This window comes from Strix aluco, chromosome 3 (assembly GCF_031877795.1).
Source record: "Strix aluco isolate bStrAlu1 chromosome 3, bStrAlu1.hap1, whole genome shotgun sequence".
Classification (NCBI taxonomy): domain Eukaryota; kingdom Metazoa; phylum Chordata; class Aves; order Strigiformes; family Strigidae; genus Strix; species Strix aluco.
This window is the reverse complement of record NC_133933.1, coordinates 3,212,917-3,233,961: the sequence shown is the minus strand read 5'-3', so window position 1 is coordinate 3,233,961 and position 21,045 is coordinate 3,212,917. Positions and strand designations below refer to the sequence as shown.

Genomic DNA, 21,045 nt, shown 5'->3' with positions numbered 1-21,045 from the left:
AACCTGGCCGTCAGCCAAACACCACACAGCCACTCACTCATCCACCCCCACCCTGGGGAGAGAATTGGAGGGGTAAGGGTAAGGAGACTCATAGGTTGAGATAAAAACAATTTAATAATTGAAATAAAATTCAAATAATAAGAGTAATAGAAAATACAAATGAGTGATGCACAATATGATTGCTCACCACCTGCTGACTGATGCCCAGCCTGTTCCTGGCTAGTGATCACAGAAGAGAGAATCCTGAAACCACAATCCCAGAAGTGAGAGCGAGCTTCCCGGTCAACCCTCACCTATATACTGAGCATGACGTTACCTGAGGTGGAATATTCCATGGGCCAACTCGGGTCCGTTGCTTTGGCTGTGCTTCCCCCCAACTTCTTGTGTACTTGTGCGTTAGCAGGACATAGGAAGTTGAAAAGTCCTTGATTTCTTTGCAACAACTGAAAACATCTGTATGTTATCATCATTCTCATATCAAATCCCATACTGAATCCAAAACACTGCACTATTCTAGCTGCTAAGAAGGAAAAAAAAAACAAAATTAGCTCTATCCCAGCCAAAACCAGGACACAGGCTCCAAAAGCACGATACCCAGCTGGTCTCCAGTGAGGCTATGGGAGCAAACAGCTGCTGCTGTGGACTGTTACACAACATCTTGAGCTTCAGGCAGACAACCACCCCTCTTCAGGGAGTGTTTATATCTCTTGCTTTGCCTTCCAAATTTACCTGCATTTCTCAAGCATTTGTATACACAGTACCGTTTCCTCTAGAAACCATCTTCTCAAGTACGGTTACTGTAACATCAAGCAGGAGAGAACATTCTCTTTTGCTTTGAGGAAAAAATTATTACGTCATTACCTCTTACAGCTGCTCAAAAAGCAGGGAATACCAAAAGAATTCAACTTCCTGAAGAAAACGTTTAAAGTCATCACTGTTTTGAAATTATTTAATTATAGTCTCATTTAGAATCCTCAGGCTTCTGAATGGCAGAAAACAAAATATTTGCCTGAGCTTAGCAGATAATAGGCACTCTAAAGATCAAAATATATATTAAAAATTATCTCTAAAAGTATGTCTATACAGTTGCCCTCAAATTTAAGTCAAACATCAGTTTTGTATGCAGAATACATTTGTCCAGGAATACTAACTTACTACAAGATATGGCAGCTGCATGCTTACAAACGTTAACATGCAAATAAAATTAGAAACGGTTTGAGGTCTGTCCTCCTTACCCCTCAGTGGAATTTCAGTCTTACATCTCTGGTTGTATAATATTTTGGTGATTACTTGGCTTTAGGAAAAAAAAAAAAAGTCCTTGCATACTCCAGCAAAACTCAAAAATTGTTTCTTTCTTCAACAAAGGTTTCAGGTATTTGAGGAATGCCAGATGAGATCAAAGACTTTTTTTCAGAAAAATTCCCATCCCTACTGTATACTAAAAAGCAGCAGAGAAATCAAGGATCACATGAGTAAGGCAAACTGCACAGATACAAAGGAAGTTGTAGGACCCAATGTAGTGCTTTAAATATTAGCTTTGTATTAAGGAATAACAGTATTAAGGTGCTCCCACTGTGCTAAGTGTGCACAAGCACACAGAAATAAATGCCCAATCCAGTATTACCAGGCATCTCTGCATGCTTCAGAAGCAGTACATCATGTTTACTCACAGAGCAAATCCCTTCACAGACAGCTGAGCGTATAAAACAGCTTGATTGTGCCTGAAGAGCACAAGCTCTGTCCTCCCTTCTCCCCTCTTTTCCTCCTTGTTTTTCAGATCCTTTCCTGGAGTCAAATTAAGTCACTAAAACAGCCCAGCCAAAAGGAGGGGGTGAGGTTAGGAGATGACAGGGACAAGCAGGACTTCATCCTTTCAGTGCTGGCTGGTAATGATCAGTGTCTCACAGAACTGCATCCCAGGATTAGCCACATGAGAAAACCCCCCACATGCTTAAGTGGCTGTAGAACAGAGAAGACAGATGTTTAAGAGCAAAAAATACTGTTATTTTCTGATAATTAAGACTGTAAATGAGACCGTGTCTAATTTCATGAACACAAATGGTACCGTGGAAGCCAGTTGTCAACAGAACTAAAACCAAGTATATTTTTCACTTGCACAGCTCAAAATTTGCTACTAGTAGTTAGGGCTTACTAACAATAAGCCGATTACTAACAATAGTTAGGCAGGTTAACAATAAGAGGGGTTAGTAAGATTAAGCAGGCTACTGATTAAACAATAAGTAACCACACTACTAACACTGGAAATTCAAGTTGCCAGCATAATGAATTGTTACAAACCATCCCATTACCACATTATTCAGGTCATCAGTCTGTTTTCAAACATAGCCTTCCACACTTACAGATGCACATGGTTCTCATGAAGGACTGCTGTTAACTTGCTGTACCTTTCAATGCATATTTCATGCCATCCTACATTCTCTAAAATAGATAAAAGATAAACAAGTTATATTTGTAATAAGTAGTAAAAGCAACCAAACAAAAATCAGCTTTTATCGCTGTTAATGTGTCTCATTCTGATTAAGTTCTGCTCTGGGGAGCTCAGTCCAGTAACACCTTTATCTCCAAACTGGCATTGCCAAGGGCACCATCACAGCTACTCAGGCAATGAGCTCTCAGATCTAACACTGAAAGGGCCACACAAACAGCCAGGTGTGAGTTAACACACTCCTTGATGACAACCAGTTTGGGGTTTTGAACTCCAAGAGTCTTCTAAGAAAAAAAGCAACCCCCAATATCACACAGCAGAATCTCAGCACAAAGAGCCAAGGCTAATCTGACTGACAAAGGGCCTGCTTATGCCACTGCAAAACAGCCATTATTAAGAAATGCCTATCAATGGGTTCATAAAGTTTATAATATTGCAAAACTGTGACACTGCCTGAGGCAGTCACACCAAAAGCACGTGAATGTCAGAGCTGAGACAATAAGCAATTCATACTTAAAAACCAGAAAATAAGTTTGCAGTGTTGCCCACTTTGAAGACTGGAAAAAACTATTACTTCCTGCAAACCTCTGTTTCATTTCCTCAGTGAGAATTTCCCATACCCCTTGCTTGTTAACTAGATTCAGTTTATTCCTGGGTGAAACCTCCCTTCTTCTCATAGTCTGTTAATGCCAATTTAATTCAGGCCTAGCAAGCTGAGGCTGAGTTTAACTCTCCTGTGTAGCTGGTTGGGTACCTGTTTGCCTGCTCCAGCTTGTTTCTAATCCTGAGAACTAGCACACTGCCCTTGTAGCACGCAGGCTCTCCTGTTCGCACAGCTCCCTTGCCTCCCTTTCTCACTGAAAAGCAGCTCAATGTTGCACAGAAATCACCTGCAGCTTCAAACCAGCCATGCAACTTCACTTGTGGGGCTGAGTAGCTTCTGAGAGGAGTATCTAGACTCTTCTAGTTGATCATAGTAGCTAGAGCTATTCTGTACACCCATTTCTCACCGGGTAATATAAGTGCATGCATGAAATAATGAAACAGTTTAAAACAGAAGCAGCCAAGTTGCACTGCTCCTTTCAGGAGCCAGTAATCACCAAGCACATGCCCTCAGTTTTGAGTCTAGGGAAGAATGAAGCTATCTCAGTGACTGCATATTTTTCTGAACACAGGAAATGATACCTCTACAGTTTGCATACCTGACTCAACATCAAGTGGTCTGGGAAGCTGGTAACATCTCTGCATTCTTACAGAGAGCTGAGGCCACGCTACACAAGGGAGACTTTCTCAAAGGCTTTCAGTAGTTCTCCATCTTCTCCAGAAGTGAACAGTTTTCTTTCTTACCTATAAACCAGAGGTACTAATACATTTAACACATTAAAGAAAACACTATCCACCGAACTTCTTATGTTTCTGAAGTTACAAATCACAGGGATATTGTACAATTATGCCACTTTGCACTGGCTGGAGACATCCTTATTTCCAAATGGGATTAGCCACAGTCATTGACACCCTCAGTAATGGTGAGGCAGTATATATACTGGGTAATATTCAACTTAGTGTAAAGAGTAACTAGGAAAAGGTTGCTCAGTTTTATTCAACAGCTAGTTCTCTTTTAGACACCTCAGACAGTACAATACCGAAGTCTACTGTCCGCCCTCCTCACCCTAATGCAGAGCCAGCAACTCTAAAACTCCATTTTAGGTCACACAGCTGAGCTCAGCACCGTTTACCTGTGAAACACACTCAAATTTAACACTAAATGAAAAGAAAATCCACCCTGGAAGATGTTGCTGTGGAATGAACCCCTACATAACTCCTCTCTCCAGGACAGAGTTGCCACATGCCAAAGAAATTTCCATCCCTTACTATCACTGGGAGCTGAAGGGGCGAGGAAACCCAAGTGGGGAATGTTCAAGTACACCAAGGGCCTTCCAGCATGCAGTCTACAAAGCCTTTTCCTCACCATTCTCACAAGCCCTGTGCCTTGACACAGAAAACTCCAATACCTGCAAAAAACTTTGAATTCCTCAGGCAGAAGACATTCTGGAAGGGCCAAGTATTAGGATAAAAGAACAAAGTCTGTCTTCATGGCAATTAACCTGTAGATGAGATTCCTAATGGTTTCTCAAAATGGAGTGCAAAACAAAGAAACTGTGCAGCAGAGTTTTTCATCTGCACTCATGAATCACCTTGTAGGAAACAAAGTAGTTTCCATGATGTGGTAAGATTATTATTTTCTAATTTTTTATTAATAGTTTTATCAAAACTTCAGTAAAACACATTATCTAAACAGCACAGAGATGCTGAAAACGTGTTTCCCTTTTCTGCTTTGGGTTGTATTCCAACCTAACTCACCACCATACATCAGCCATTCAACAAAGACCTTCGGCTCTGCTATTTCCTTCAGGCAGGCATCCTGTAAAATAATGGAAAAGATCATAACTTGATAAATTATTTGTTATTTGTGCATACGTGTCTGTGGATACCATTCACTTGCCATAAATGAGAACAAAGGGCTGAGGCAGCATGACATACTTGATAAAGTACTTCTGAAATTTTTTTTCTTCACCAACCTATGGTTTCAGAGAACACTTTGAAATTAATTAGAAGTTTTCTTCAGGTGAATGCTTCAGGTGAAAGGGAGCAGTCCCTCTCCTCTCTGCTGGTCACTTACTATGGACAGTGTCCCAGGCTTGTAAAGTCAAGATCAAAAAGTCCTTTTTGAGCACCCAGTAAGCCTATTCAACTTGCTAAAATAGTAGAAATAATCTCTGCAAAACACCCCATGCCACAACAAAAGCCCTTTCCAGCCATTTTGGTAAGCATCAGTGCCAGCACAGGAGGGAAGATCAGATGACTGCTAGTAAAGGCAGGGGAGGTCAACAAGGTGAGCTGTTCATTTGTCTCAGTCATAATACACAAGGACATCCTAAGTGTGTGTTTCCTATTTTTTGTTTACGGTACAAAAATCACTTCTCAAATATACTGAGGGATCTGACTGTTGTTTTCCCCAGACTTCTGACATAAGTCTAGTACAGTTATTTTTTACAATCCTTTTGGAAAATCCCACCTTTGGTGTTCATTACAGACCTCTCCCTTAAACACAGATCACCTGGGAGACACAGGACAAAATAGAATCTGTTGCCCACATAACCATGCACACAGAAACAACTTTTTCACCAGCAACACTGTGTTGCTGGAAGACATACTTGGTTATAACTTTTTTGGGTTTTTGTTTTGTTTTTTGTTTTTTTTTGTTTGTTTGGGTTTTTTTTACTAGGCTACTGTGAAATGCAATTTTGCCAGTAGCCACATAAGGTACACAGTGCTATACCAGCACGCCCCTGGAATTCCTCATCTGGATGTAGCCTTAGTACCCACAAAAGAGGCTGAACAGACAATATTAATGTTTCTGCAACATCTACAGTACATCATCTCATCTACAGTAGGACTGTAACCTCCTCACATTGTTCTGCCACAAAGCCTTGAATGAAGTAATTTTTGAGGTGCAAAAAAGCAGTCCAGCCATCCCTCTACCACTGGCTAAAACCCTTTAAAATTAAGAGAGAAGGAGACAACAACCCCCTCCCTCCCAAACGCACCCTCACTCCCCAGAAAGGCGGGGGAAACAAGATTTTCCATTTTTCCCCACCTCTCAATTCAGTTTAATTCTTTCATATTTCTACAAATTTTCACTCAGTTTACTTTCCTGATCTGTTCCCTTGCCAGCCATGCTGCTTGTGCCATCGCAAGGGAGAAATGACAATAACAGCAAAGAGGAAAAACCAACCTCCTTCAGCAATAATACCAGCCTAATATGTGCATGAAAGCCTCCCTGAAGACTAGGATGCTCTGCAGTCACAGAGGTCTGTTTGGGTCCACTGGCTGTACAGGAGAGCAAGGGAACTGACTGAAGCAGATACCCTGCCAACCATTCAACACCAAAAAAAGCGAAAACACTGCCAACGGCAGACTTTCTTTTAGCAATCAAAATCAATACCCTCAATTCTGCAGCAAATCTGATTTTCCAAAAAGAAAATATCCCTTTTAAGAAAAGAATCCTAACAGAATAGATACGAAAGCTACATTCCAAAGGATGTAATAATTTTCCACATGGGAACTATGACAGTCTTTCAGGCTTTTTTGTTTGTTTGTTTTGTTTGGGTTTGGGGGATTTTTTTGTGGGTGGGTGGGGATTGTGTGGGATTTTTTTAGAACTTCCTACCGCACAAGCAATTTGGACTCTGTATCCCAGACATTTTGCTGCAGAATGTCTACTTAAGTCCCAGTCACACAAAGAACAATCACAACAAGAAGTATTGTACTCTGTACTATAAACACTGGTAGAATGAAATAGAAAGATTAAGGAAAAAATAATTAAAAATAGAACTCTTTTCTTTCCAAAGGAAATAACATGATTTTTACCCCAGCGTCTTTTGTCATTGTTATAACAATGGTTCATTTTAGGCCATATCTCACCACACTTAGAATCAGGAAACCCTGGTACAAATGTCCTACAGCAACTGGGGCTTTGTTTGCACTGTGTGCCTGGGACAGCACTGCAGATTTCAAGGGACTTGCTAGAGGTTAACACAGCTGTTTCAGGGGGTATGTTTTCCTAAAGCACAATTCTTACAATATCTGCAGCACTGGAGAGCTCTGCAGGTTATAAAAGTGAAGGTGACTTGCTGGAACATCTCAGCTCTCTGAAGTCATCTGTTTTGCAGGGGCAGGTTTAGCGACCAGCTGCTGATCAGATCCAGATCCCAGCTTGATAAAAAGAGGGATACGTGGCAGAAAAGCACTCAGCAGTGCATTTCCAAGCACTCTTACTCCCCTATGTTAGATGTTACAGGAACCACAAGAATTCAGTTCTCATGATTTGACTTGCTAGAGAAAAATTATCCCACTCCCCTTAGTCACATACCGGTGTTGTGACCTGCAAACTCACAGCCCTGGAGAACTAGGAAGTGTAAGGATGTCTTCACTGCTTCCCCCAGTGTTTTGCCAGGAAGAACACAGCTTCACTACCACCACCAACGTAGTGTTTCTCTTTATGCTGTAGAAATACAGAGTTCCCATTGAGGATGCATGCTTCTTTCCTAACACGAATGCCAAAAGATCACATTAGTTATTTTTTACTGCACAAAGCTAAAAAGCTGTTTTTCTCTCTATTCAATACCAATGGACATTAAGGGAAACACTGTGCCCCTTGCAACTTCAATGGTGCAAAACCTGCCCCTTCTTTTTTCATCCCTCCCGATACAGGAAACAAGCAACAAGCCACCTTTCTTTTATATATTTCAAAAGTTAAACCACTTCAGAGTAAGCATGGGAACTGGAAAGAAAACAGCTGTACACTGGCACACATACATCAACACATCCACATTTCCTCTGATAAGCGCCTTCTCATTTTCCAGAAACAAGATTTTTCCTTTTTCCCTTTCTTTGTCCTTTTGAACTTGGATTTAACTCTTCAATTTCAAAAAACAGCTTGCTGTGCTTCATATGTCTGTCCTCTCATTTGCTCTGCCTCTCCATCCTGGGTTCCTTCCAGGCACGCTCTCAAATCCTCCATTTTAATTAACAAGCTGCCCTGGGTAGGGGGAAAAGACACCACATGCTCCATGTTAATTTTGAACAACAGCTTAAACATTCTCCTCTCAGAGTCTGAGCACTTATTTGAAAAAGTGAGGTGGAAGGCCGGGACCTAGTAAGGGAAGCGGGTGCTTTGACAGAAACTGGGACCAGGATTTTACCTGCATCTCCCTCAGGAGTCATGTTAAACACTGAAAAGAAATGTTATAGCTGGGCATTTTCCACAAGGAAGACACCAGAATGCCCGCCAGCTCTAGAAATTAGCTATATTAAAGCTGTGCATTATCTTGTCAACATGTAGAACTCTTCTTTAGCAAGTCTATTAATATTAATGAAATCATGTATATGTTCCCCCGTTTCCTGGATCTGTCCAAGTCCAATGCTAATTACACTCTGAAGAAGGAAGCTGTTGGCAGACACAGCATGCATCATGCCATAAGGCTGAGTGCTTCTCCTCCTTTCCAGCTGTGCAGAATACAAGAGAGACCTATCTTTCTCCAGATAGGCAGGAAAGTTTCACGCTCAGGGTCCTCTACATCTCTCAACTGCAGGCCACTGGAGACTGTAGCTCTTCACTAGCTCTCTTGCTGTCTCTCCATTAGCTTCCCTATTCCCCAGCACTGTAGGGGAATACTCTGACCAAGAGGTATACTCATTTCCTGTATCATCTTCAGATTATGATGCTGGATCTTCCCGCTGTGATGATTTAAAAGTGTCTTCAAACCTCTGAATCCCTTTAAAAGTTGTAAACCGATGTCTAAAAATCCAAGACTGACTTTACACTCACTCAAACCACTCTCTAAAGAAGCAACAGCAGCTTAAAGACCTGAGTTCACCTGCACTTGAATTCCTCCCAGCTGCTTAATGGCATTATCAGTTCTGGCAAGTACTTCCTAGACAAGGAGAGCCTGGAGTTCATTCTAGTGTGTGGGTCACCACAAAGACATCACGCTCATCAGCTTTTGAACAAATTAAATTTGTGGTCAGAGACAAAAATAACATTGGTGAAGATCCAAGACAGACAGCCTTCATTCTCATAATATATTTGGCTCATGAAAAAAAATATAATATGAAGTGGTGTGCTATTTAAGTGAACAGTTATCAGGGAACTTTTAGGATGATGAAAGCAAAGTTTCAAAGCACCCATGTGCAGTGGCTGTATACTGACAGCATTGGGAACAAAACAGTTTTCTTCATCCCCTCTATCCAAGATGTAAAGTTGTATGTCAGAGTCACCTTATCAGGAGGTGCAGGATAGCAGATGCATTAGCAGGGGAAGGAATCAATTCAGTCAATAAAGAAATTGATACCTGTCTATAGTTAGAAAATGCCTTTTACAGAACAAGCTGTTCTTCTGGATCATTGAGAAATAAAATAGTTTTATTGAGTTTCTAAATACACAGATACATGTATAATTAATATTGTCTAACTGCCAGACATTAAGAGTGTTTAGAATTTTAAGTTTTCTCTTCTTTTGTTCTTTCCTTCTCAAGAGTGCATCTAACAACTACAGGGAAAAGAATAGACATGTAAAAGAGTTATGAATTCTCTCCATAATGAGCAGGGGGCTGGTATACAAGGCCTGAAGTAGTGAATACAGAGACTACCCACAGAATCTATTGAGCATGAAAACAGGATTCACCCTTCTCCTCCTGACCCACTGGTGAGTGGCAGGACAGTGGCTTTCTGGCTTCTCCATCCAAAAAGTGCAAATAATATTCATCCACATTCCTAATACTCAATGAGATTGCTGGGCAGAAAGGCCTCGCCCACGCATAAGTACTCCCTAGGACAGAATGCACATATTCACAGGCAGGACTGAATCAGAGCTCCCTGGTAGTGTTAGAAGAGTCTCACTGGGCTGGAAGGCTAGCTGCCTTCAGAGCTTGGAGCAGTCTTCATGAGACAGGCCTGGAACAGGCTGGCAGCACAGGCTCTCCTATCCTTGCAGGTCATCCACTGAACAACGGTCAGCAGGAGAACTAAACTGACCTTCAAGTTTTTGAAGCCTATAGAAGAGGTGAAACAAATCAAAGGGTACTTCTACATGACCATCTCAGTTCGGATGCAGAATGCTTTCGATGCAAATCTTCCAGTTGTCCATGCATCTTGCACTGTGGTTCATATCACCGGGTAGTCTTGAAAAAAAAAGCAAATTGGATTATTTTCAGATCAAATCAACCAGAAGATGCATCCCAGCCACCACTGGGCAGCTCATCAAAAGTAAAACCCTTGCAACACGTGGCTCAAACATCAGGTTGTTGCACTGAGAGTTCCCCTCTCCAGATTGCTACACCTGCTAACGAAGACGCAGGTAGAGCCTCCAAGTACAGACCAAGGACACTGTGGAAGATCCAGCGGGTGGCAATTGGCTGACAGCAGTGACAGGAGGCCCCACTTCTGGCAGATGCCTCAAGGACAAGAATATGGAAAGAGGAAGACAGCGTGGGGGGGAAAAAAAAGCATAAGCTTCACATTATCTACTTATTTTTCTCCTTTTGAGAAGTTCAAACAAAGTAGGCACCAACTGTGTAGAAAGACTTACTTGGTGTTATAGATAAAATATTTTCTTAACGGTGTAAAAGCACACAATCATCCCATGAAGAAACATCTAATTTTGACTTCACCTATTCCTTGAAAAATGTTTTATTAAGATGGGATTTACAGCATGAAATAAACTTAGTGGTATTATTCCAAGTAATCAGTTTTGCCAGCAGACTAAACAAATAATAAACAATGAGCCTTTTGTTACCACTAATGTCATCCAGAAGTGAAAATGTTGACAAAGAGCTGTGTTTAATTCTTTGAGAGTATCCATTAAAAAGCAACCCAAAACACCCAGCAGACATAATCATACTATCAATACTATAGGTTCAGATCCCTTCACCTTGTCTCAAAAATAACTAGAAAAGATGTGCTTGTCAAACAGGAGCTAGACGTGACTCCGTATAGAAGAACTGAATATAGCCATTTCTACGTAGAATTCCCTCTGTCATGAAACCCACTCTAATGTACACTGACAAGAAGCACAGAAAATTAAAAAGAAAAGGCACAATCCTCTATAGCTGAAAGGCAGTAGACTTACCTTCAGAAAGCAGACCTCTTCATTCTCTCTCTCGGCCTGGAGGTGTCTCACGTCTGTATCTTTTCAGTTCAGCTTCCAGTTCCACAATCCTTTTCTGCAAGGCCCCTTTGTCTCTTTTGGACTGCAAAATGAATTTCTCATACTTGTTCTGGATCCTTCTATCCTCTTTGCGGTTTGGACAGTCTGAACCTTGAAGTGCTTCAGCTGTGGGTCTTTTTGAGGGGATCTTTGAAGCGGGCAACTAACTTGGATTTGTTTTCCAGTTTACTCTCTCTAGTACTATCAAAATTAAACCTTCTGAACATTCAATTTTACAGATATTCACGGAGGTATGAAACCTCTTTCTCCAAGAAGCATTCACAGAGTAACAGAGAAAAAACAACAATCTTTTTTTTCCTTTTATATACAGGGAAAACAGACTTGGAAGCTGTATAGCTTCTGTGGTGCATAGATTCACAATCTATACACCAAATCCATACCTTAATCGGGACAAAAGTCAGGGGCAGAGGTTTTAAAGCATTTAGAAGGCTTGTAGTCTGCAATCACCCATATGCTTTTGAAAACACCTCTCCAGCCCTCCTTTCACTAACATCTGTTCACCCAGAAGTAGGTGTGTATGCAACTTCATTCATTTCAGCATGCCCTTGACATGATCCCTGCTCCATTGAGTATCCCCCTTCTGAATTCTTGAAAGAAAGAAAAAATGCTGTAGTCTAACACAGGAAAAAAAGTCCACAAGGCAGGGAGTGAATTCCCCCCTCTAGGCACCTCAGACGTTCAAAATGACTCCCTTATGACTGGACATTACTTACAGCCACAAAAGTGCAAACGCCTACATATATCACAAAAAGCATTAGAGAACATGGCCAAAGGTCTCCTGAAACTAGTCCACACAAAAAATAGGGTTCAAAGTACAGGACTCCCTCTTTCCTTCTTCCTTCTCTGCCTGCTAGTCCCTCTATCAACTGTTCTCAGTTACAAAAAAATCAGTGTCTTCCACATCAACAGCTGACAGGTATAAAAGCAAAAAAGAAAAAAATTTTTGGAGAAGATGAGGGAAGCACTAGGATTTTTGTAACAGATGAAGATGGGCCATAGAAGCAAAACAAAATTAAGAAGCACCAACAGAATTAAGTTGAATTTTTATACAGTCTTGTTCCTCATGACTAACAAACAGCTCCAAATTTACCGTGGTATAATGGAGCCTTTTTAAATCTCAGTTTGTACCAGTAAAAGTCAGAAATAGAAGTTGGAAATGAACAGAATTACACTCTTCAAATGTAGCACGAGCAGCATGTCAGTGCATGTCCCTACTTGCTGTTTCTCAGAAGAACACAAAGCATATTTACCAACCACAGTTTGATTACAATTAGATAGACAGCAAAAAACTTTGGCTTCACCTTGCTTTCATTTGGATTTTCAAGAAACTCCTTTTTTTTTTCCCTTGGATTCTTCTGAGCAGAAAGTGCACAGTTTGTCTTCAATTAGAACAGAAATAGTAGAAGATCAATAAAGAGTTTCATCAGAATAATAATAATAAAATCCAATATGTCTCATGGAACCATAATTTATACTTTCTACAGAGGTGATTTTCTGTTGGTAAAGTCAGTAAAAGACTTTCTTCATAAACAAGTTTTGGTTACAAATTAAAATACAGCCTCATGAAAGCATCTGTCTGTAGAACTGGCCATGCTATGCAAACTGAGTGACACTACAGAAGTATTACTCACTAGACAGCAAGTTTTGTTCAGAAAGCTTCACATCTGCTACAGCACCACAATGAATTTAACCTAAATAAAAAGCAGCCTACTATTATTTCCATACATGCTGTCATGGGATTATCTGAATCAAAGAGTCACTCGAGTAACACCGAGGCACTGCATCAGTGTTTTGCAACGCTATAAACCACCATTTGGGTCACAACAACCCCCAGTAGCGCTACAGGCTTGGGGAAGAGCGGCTGGAAAGTTGCCTGGCAGAAAAGGACCTGGGGGTGTTGGTCGACAGCCAGCTGAACATGAGCCAGCAGTGTGCCCAGGTGGCCAAGAAGGCCAATGGCATCCTGGCTTTTATCAGCACTAGCGTGGCCAGCAGGGACAGGGAAGGGATCTTACCCCTGTACTCAGCACTGGTGAGGCCGCACCTTGATGGCTGGGTTCAGTTTTGGGCCCCTCACTCCAAAAGGACATTGAATGACTCGAGTGTGTCCAGAGAAGGTCAACGGAGCTGGTGCAGGGTCTGGAGCACAGGTCTGATGGGGAGCGGCTGAGGGAACTGGGGGGGTTTAGTCTGGAGAAGAGGAGGCTGAGGGGAGACCTCATCGCCCTCTACAACTACCTGAAAGGAGGGTGCAGAGAGGTAGCGGTCGGTCTCTTCTCTCAAGTAAGAAGCAATAGGACAAGAGAGAATGGCCTCAAACTGCACCAGGGGAGTTTTATATTGGATATTTGGAAAAATTTTTTCACCAAAAGGGTTGTCAAGCACTGGAACTGGCTACCCAGGGAAGCGGTTGAGCCTCCATCCCTGGAGGTGTTTAAAAGTGTAGATGTGGTGCTTAGGGCCATGGTTTAGTGGTGGATTTGGCAGTGTCAGGTTAACGGTTGGGCTCAGTGATCTTAAAGGTCTTTTCCAACCTAAACAATTCTATGATTTAAGGGCTTTAACGGATATTTAATATTCAGCCTCCAACCCAGGGAGAGAAATATCCAACTTTACTTCCAGTTTCTCTTCAATGTATTCACACTTCCTGCAATATACCAGGAAGGACAGCATGCTATACCCAGTTCAACATTATGCAATTAGAATAACCTCTCTCTCACCTCCAAACCCTTAAATGCCAAACTATTACTTACTAGCTATAGCCCAACTAAGAGATGAGACTGGGACAGAAAAAAACATTGTCTCAAAATAGCGCTTAGGTGAGAGACCAAACTCCACACAGCTACAGAGAAGAGGAAGGATGCTAGGAGTCCTTCTGGTACACCATTTTTTGCCTTGCTAGTGGTTCTATCCATTTTTTAAAATCAACAGTGACTTAGTAGTTGCATCCTAAATATCAGACTCCTCTAGGACAGAGGACTTAATTGTCCACGGGAGTTAACAATGCTGATGGTTGGTTCTGTTCATAATTTCCCATGGAGCAGGGTAAGAAGCCTCTGAGTTTTGCCACTTTTGCAGCTGTCTATGCTTAATACAACTTTAAAAATAGTAGCTTTAACTGTGTGGCATCGTTTGAAAGCTCTAATCAACAGCAGAGGCTCTAAGGCTGCCCTTTTGCAGACCCAGGAAGAAACTACATCATATGCTTGCATACTGCCTATGTTTATATGTATGAGAAATGCATACCTAACTCATTTTTCATTTGTGATACTTCACAATTAGAAATAAAAGCAGTAGGGGTTAGAGAAAGTTGGGTGGAGTATTCATTTAAATCCACTCATAAGAAAATCAAATACTTTAGATTCCATAGAAGCTGGGTGAACTCACCCAGAAGAGCCACCTGCCTACCACAAATATATGAGTTCTCACGATCTGCTGCAAAAACACTGCCAGGAACAGGAAAAAAATATCTACGTTATACCTGACAAGCACTATCTTAAATTAGGGAGGTCATCATAGTCTGATTTTTGATCCGTCTCACTTTATAGGCATGGCTTTTTACTCCAAAAGAAGTGATAAAAAGCAGTTTCCAGGGGAGCTGAAGAAACGAAAGATGTGTGTAAGTTTTAATACTGGAAAAAATTGTCCAACATCATTTCAGGGAATTATAGAGCAAGACACTTGCACTCCTTCCACATCCCTTCTAAGGGTTTGTCTTATAGGCTCACCCATATTAAAAAAAAAAAGCACTGGGAGCAGTAATGCACACAACAGATACGTTAGGATTAGCACCCTAGGGAAACCATTTTGGAGTCAAGAATGCTGAAGTAGAGAAGTATAAATGATCTTATTATTTCTGCAGCACTTACTAGAAAAGTATTAGCTAGCACTTCTGCAGAGAAGAAAATGAGTGTTTTGCCATGATCTTCAGGGGATCATCACCCCAGAACCAAGTTCTGCTTCCGTAAATAAGATAGCCCAAAAGGTCTTGTATTTCTGTGGGACTGCTCCTGACAGTACCCTGAACAGGACTGGACTCCTGTTCCCTTCTATCCAGAAAAGTTGACAAATGAAATGATGTTTCTGAAATCTTAATCCAAATTATCATTGCTGTATGGGAAAGTTTTGCACATGACAAAACTATCATGATTAATTGCATCTACGTAGAAGTACCTCATGACCACTGAGCCTGAAGCTGTGCTAGGAACTGCATAGTGTAAAAATAGTTCCCAAGAGTTTATAATCTAAGCAATTAGGGCAGAAAAAGCTACATTCTTATTACAAATAGGCCTTATAGGCATGTTATACATATTTTAATAAGGATTTATCTATGATTCCAAACTGATTTTATCAGTGTTTTTACTTTCTAATTCAGAAAAACACTACAGTGTGACTAATTTCTCCCACAGAAAAAGAAAAGGAATTAACAACAGTACTTTTTAATAGGAATAGTACCTCTTAATCAGTGCTTTAGTGTTTTATTAAAATTCCTGCTATTAGAGAAATGCCAAACTCTGCATTCAAAACATACCTGCAGGTCTCCTTATTGCAATATTATTTTCAGCAAACAAATATGCATTTTTAAGGCTTCTTCTAATATATTAAAAAAGTACTTTAGACCAGCAGTATCCTATAATAAACACTTATCAAACACTGAGGGTTACACTTCTATGCCTGTAAACCTGCATTACTAATTTTCTGTCTAGCTATTTTTCTTCAAAAACCTATGTGCAGTTTAGGCCTTAAACGCAAAATTAAAGAATCTGAATAGATACGTGATGTATGGTTCTGCAGCCGAGAAGGAAATTAATGCACTAATGTTTATAATACAAAGAATTTCTACAGTCAGAAGTGGAAAGCTTGAAATTTCCTTGAATAAAAGTTCCTATCTCAAGCTTGTACCCTCAACAATAAAATAAAAATATAGGAAAGTGTCCAGACCAAATGGAATAAATAACCATGTTGAAAGTAATAAATATTAGGTATTCAGGAAGTGCATGGACATACTGACAATAGTGATCAGTTTAAGTTAACTTTTTAAAGTGATAAGGAAGTGTGATAATAAAAGACTTGCCAGTAGTAAAGATGGATTAGATCTCACAAAGGTTACTAAAAGGAAAAAAAAAAGTTCTTTGCACTTTTAATAGCCCAACTCAAGGAAAATGGAATTGAAACTGGGGTGGGGGGAATAAAGCTAGGTAGGGACCAAAGATAAACGGTGAAAATAAAGATAAACAGGTTTCAAAATTAAGATAAAACCTTGAAATCCCACATGACCATCTATATTGATAATGGCAGCAAGCAGGACAAAGGCCAGAATGGGAACATGTACAGAGATTACCACTTCCCAGGTAGAAGCAAAACCCAAAGATCTTAATGTTTTTACAAGGAAGTGCTAGGCAATCTCCACCCCAGACTTATTGAAGAACTGCCATGTGAAGTTACAGATTCCGGGAGTAAACAGTGAAAATAATTTGGAGGTAGTATCACATGAGAGTTGCAAATATTGCATCTGATTTAAGAAGCAAAGGAAAACATGACAATCAACTGTGGATCTGTTAACCCAGCCTTGATGACATGCAAAGTTTAAAGATATATACTTTTGTAAAAGCAAAGATACAAAGTTTAGTATGAAAAATGAGATATAATGCAACACAGATTTGTAAAAGACTGGTTCTCTGCTAACCAGGCATTTGTCTTAGATCTACTTTATTACCTATATTTAGAAGAACCAATTTTCTTATCTGTCAGGACTTCAGAAAAGCACTTCATATGGGGAGTTAGTTAAAATTAAGGTAAGAATACTGTTGTAGGATGGGACACAGCAAGCCAGGGAAGAGACAAAATGGAAAGCATTAGGCTAAAGGAAGGTTGAAATTGTTTCATTTAACAACCTTTCAAAGAAATAGTGGAGAGAGGGAGGAAAGAAAATGAGTGCTAATGGCAGAGGTCTGGGAAGATAGCAGCTTGCCTTCAACTTCTAGTTGCTAGATTTTTTAGATTTGATAGACTTGCCCAATATCACACAACCCTTTAAGAACCAAGTCAGGAATAAAACCAGCAAAAACTTAACACAATTTTCTGTCCCTTCTAAGTGATCTTAATAGACAGATTTTTAACAGCATGCAGACACCTAACCTCCACACCCTCAAAACACAGATTTACAAAGCAGCTATGGGGCCAAGACTCCCATTTACCCCATGGAAGTAAACATTTAAAAGACTACAAATATGCCTTACAGGTCACTAGTTATTAGGAGGTCGAAATATTACCTATATTTTTCATGTACTGAATCTAAACACATGGGAGCCTGAAGGCCAGTGTTCCTAGACACTACAATGAAATAAGTTCAGTAGAAATCCTGCCCCTAGAAATGAAATAGAAGTCAGTGTTTCTGAAGTCCCACCCAAATTCAATTGTATAGGCAGTGTTAAATTACATAACTAAAGAGTTCTGCTCAACAGCTGATATTCCTGATTTAAACAGCATCACAGACAAAATAAGATTTTAGTATTAATAGCAATTATCGTTTTTCTGAAACGATAATGTGTTAAAACACACACACAAACCAAACTAGCATTTTGAAGTGCCATGAGAAGAGATTACATCATTACTACAGACCATCTGCTAGGAAGAACATGGAGCAACAGATGATGAACCAAAATCACTTCTGGCAGAAAACGATAGAGTTCCACTGACTTCAGGAAATTTATCCCAATGTTCCTGTATGTTGCAGATTAATAAGATGGCACACTTTACAGACTAGTAGAGGTGAAACAAGGTTAAAACCACAAAGATTGATGTAGCGTACTCATTTAAAGCAATTTACTCTTTTCACTACAAGTATCTTTGTAGATGCTAAAAATGAAGACTGTGACAGCTACTCGCATAAGTCAATACGCTAAAAAAGTAGGATATTTCTGCAGAGATAAGAAAGAACATATGGTCCTTATTGCCAGCTAAGGGTCCCTTTTAAAACAATTTTCCTCAATCTGATTTGCTTTACAATTACACTAAATCCTGCCACGATTGCTCCCATAGAGCACTTACAGAATTTGGCTTCCCTTGAAGATGTATTTTTCCTTCCCTTAGTTACTGCCTTTATTATTGATTTTTAGATAATCCCTGCAGTTACCAGAAAAAGGTTTTGGCAAGTTTCCCTAGAGGCCTGCAGATGCCTATTACCCTTATCAATAGAGCATCCTTTCACCCCCTTAGCTACCGTCCTCGGTTACTAACTGTTTGACTATGCATATATTCTGTTCAGGGACCAGCAGGGAGAACATTTAATATCCCCTCGCTAACAAACAAGAAAGGCAACAGCTGCTGGCCTCAGCAGAGGGTCTGCTCAGGGAACCCGTCCCAGAGAGAAGTCTGCTTGGACCCAGCTGCAGAGAACTAAGCAATTCCCCCTCCCCATGGCAAAATGGGCTATGAGAAATTTGGCCCATTTTGTCCTCTCCTTACTGGAAGGAAATTCTACTATTTGAAAATCCCTTTTAACCAACGCAGAAGAACTGTAATCAGAAAAGTACTTTAATTAACATTTCTGACATAGAGAGATCATATCAGAAAAGGGGGGGTTCTTTTGTCAGAGAAATAACAGACTAAATATTCTGTTAACAAATAGAAATCACACCCCTGGAGACAGGGCAGCTAGCATGTAAACTGCTTTCTGAAAACTGATTGGCTAAAGCCTAAAGCAACTTTTTTGAGTTATTACTGTAAAATTCAAAACTAATACCCGGCTAGGACTGCCCATCTTGTATGAAACTTGGACACGCCTGCTGCTGCAGCAACGGGGGTAACCAGAGGGGCTATTTACTACAAGGGGGTTGCTACATGACTGTCACTGCCAGTTTTATTAGGCCAACAGCCACTATGGTTAAATTACTTATTTTAGTGTTTGGTGGGATTTTGGGGGGTTGGGGTTTTTCTGTTTGTTTTTTGGTTGGTGGGATTTTGGGGGGTTGGGGATTTTTTTTGTTTGTTTTTTGGTTGGTTGGTTTTTTGGGGTTTTTTTTTGGGTGGTGGTGGTTTTTTGGGTTTTGTTTTAATTGAGAAAAACATTAACTGTGGGTTGGGTTTTTTTTAAGACACAGAAGGAAGAATTGGATTACAGGCCCCAAATATTCCTCCAAGAGAATACCAAATCTCAGAAATCACAAAGCAAATACAAGGATGCCAAGGCCGATTAAACCTAATTCAAATATTTTTCCTTTTATTTTTGGGATTGGCAGTCCTGTACAGATGATGGGGCATTTACACTTCAGAAGGAAGACAGGGAAAAAGAGCTCCTTTGAAGAAAAGAGTTGTGTCTTATCTCCAAAACTGGGTAACAGGCTCCTTCAAAAGGAGCCGTGCTCTCCCTAGTCTCCAATTGCTCCAGCCACCGCTCAGGAAAAGGGACAGAAATGTTCAGGGTTAAAAGCTTCTCCCCTCCCTCCAACCCAAGCAATCAGGAGATGAGATGACAAACTCAAACTACTGGCTTCCTTTTAAGGGGTTGGCTTGGAGCCAAAGTGTTTAAGGAAGATCACTGGTGCTGGGATCTGGCTGCTGCCCTTCTCTCCCCGACAGCAGTCGCTGCAATCCCAGGGCTGAGGAAACTGCTCCGCACTGCAGGGAAAAGGGAGTGTCGGGCTGTTCTCATATTGGGCGGATCTCACTCTCTATCAGTAATTTTGCTGGCTCTGGTCTTGTCCCAGCTTGCTCTGGTTCAGCAAGGCTGGTACAGAGCTGGATTGGAGTTGAGCAAATACCCTTGCAATTCAGAGCTCCTGCTTTTGTTACAAGATGAGGAAAACTGCTAGTTTTTCACTAGATGAGTACAGCGGAGCGTGGGCTGCTATCTGTCTGATAACAAGTGATTAGAGTTGAGTGCAATGGAAAATGGAAACCTTTTGTTTGCTACATCAAATGATTGATTTATGTCCATTACATATGTGCTAGAACTACTGGGTGCCAGTCACATGCCCAACAGGTTTTGCCCTTTTACTGCCACGGTAGCCCAATATATGACAAATTTTCACATTACTTAATTGTTACCACAACTGCAGGTAGTTACCTGGCAATAGCATGTGCAAGTGGCCAAGGGCTGAGCAGAAGAACTTGAACTAGCTGGTCACCAAGAAACTGTCGCCAGGAATTGAGCCAGCTGACAAGATCAGTGGAATTCCTACTGCTGCTTCTCTGTGGATTCACACGAAAGAGGGAAAAACACAAAAAACAAACAACCCAAACCAAAGCCAAAAAAAAGAAAACCAGACAGTCCAGGAGATCAAACAGGCATTCCACCCCCACTGTCTTTGTGAAATTACAGAAATTTTTAAGCATTTGACAAGAGATTGAAACAACATAATAATCACTGGTGCATGGAGATGTTTTTGACTAAATCCAGTAGAGTTTTGTTTTAAGATATAAACCTCTGGTACTCCAGGGATTAGAAACAGAAAGGCTGACAGATTTAACTCTTGCAGCACAAGTGGTTTCACTATAACGTGATATCAATACGATAAGACTGAAACCTGATCACAGTGTGACTTTCATACATTAGAATGTAAATCCTATTCCTACTACATACTCTAACTTTAAACACCAGTACTTAAAGGGACAATTCATTTCTATAGCATATCTGTTAAAAAAGTCTCAGATGAGAAGAGGCTCTTGGTTTATTTATAGGCAAAACAGCTGTTTTCTGCATTCCACAACCTAGGCTGAGGTCTGCTCCAAGTCCTGCATGTACCACGACAGCCTGGGTACAGAGTTACCTTGTGTGGAAGTGAAATGTGGAGCTCCTTTCCAAAGCAGT

General features: G+C 40.6%; 2 long non-coding RNA genes across 2 annotated transcripts in view; both read right to left on the bottom strand.

The window, feature by feature from the left end:
* LOC141920437 (uncharacterized) overlaps positions 1 to 21,045 on the bottom strand; it is a 66,720-nt gene that overhangs the window by 10,623 nt on the left and 35,052 nt on the right. The gene's annotated exons all lie outside the window — the stretch shown is intronic.
* Positions 923 to 7,515, bottom strand: LOC141920439 (uncharacterized). Its single transcript, XR_012622342.1, has 4 exons — positions 7,380 to 7,515; positions 4,808 to 4,868; positions 3,649 to 3,793; positions 923 to 2,439 (listed from the first exon to the last, which is right to left on the bottom strand). It is a non-coding gene; the product is annotated as an uncharacterized LOC141920439 (long non-coding RNA).